The sequence below is a fragment of the Tupaia chinensis genome, unplaced genomic scaffold (genome assembly GCF_000334495.1).
Source record: "Tupaia chinensis unplaced genomic scaffold, TupChi_1.0 Scaffold000178_1, whole genome shotgun sequence".
In the NCBI taxonomy this organism is placed as follows: Eukaryota; Metazoa; Chordata; class Mammalia; order Scandentia; family Tupaiidae; genus Tupaia; species Tupaia belangeri.
Window position 1 is genome coordinate 2,336,281 of NW_006159653.1, and position 339 is coordinate 2,336,619.

General features: G+C 68.1%; 1 protein-coding gene across 2 annotated transcripts in view; it reads left to right on the top strand.

The window, feature by feature from the left end:
* Window positions 1–339, top strand: part of TBC1D24 (TBC1 domain family member 24) — a 13,209-nt gene that overhangs the window by 8,202 nt on the left and 4,668 nt on the right. The window lies entirely within an intron of this gene.

Consider the following 339-nt stretch of genomic DNA (forward strand, 5'->3'; position numbering starts at 1 on the left):
TCTCGCGTACCATCGCCCTGGAGCCTCATGGCGGCTGGCCCTGAAGCTCTGGCCTGGTCGCAGGTGACCTGGCAGCAGTGATGCAGGCAAAGCTGGCCAGCCTCCACCCCAGCACCCCGCAACCCCACGAGCACTTCAGCATAGCCAGAGCCACGTCACCGGCCCCTCCGAGCCCTGAACACCACATGGCAGCCTCATGCCTCCATAGGCCCCCCGGCCCCGCGCCCCGCAGTCCGGCCCCAGGTCCCTATAGCAGGACTCCGCTCCTCTGGTCCTTGCCTGCTGCAGCACCCAGCGCTCGGCTACCCTCACCGAGGCTGTGTCCTGTGGGACTTCTCC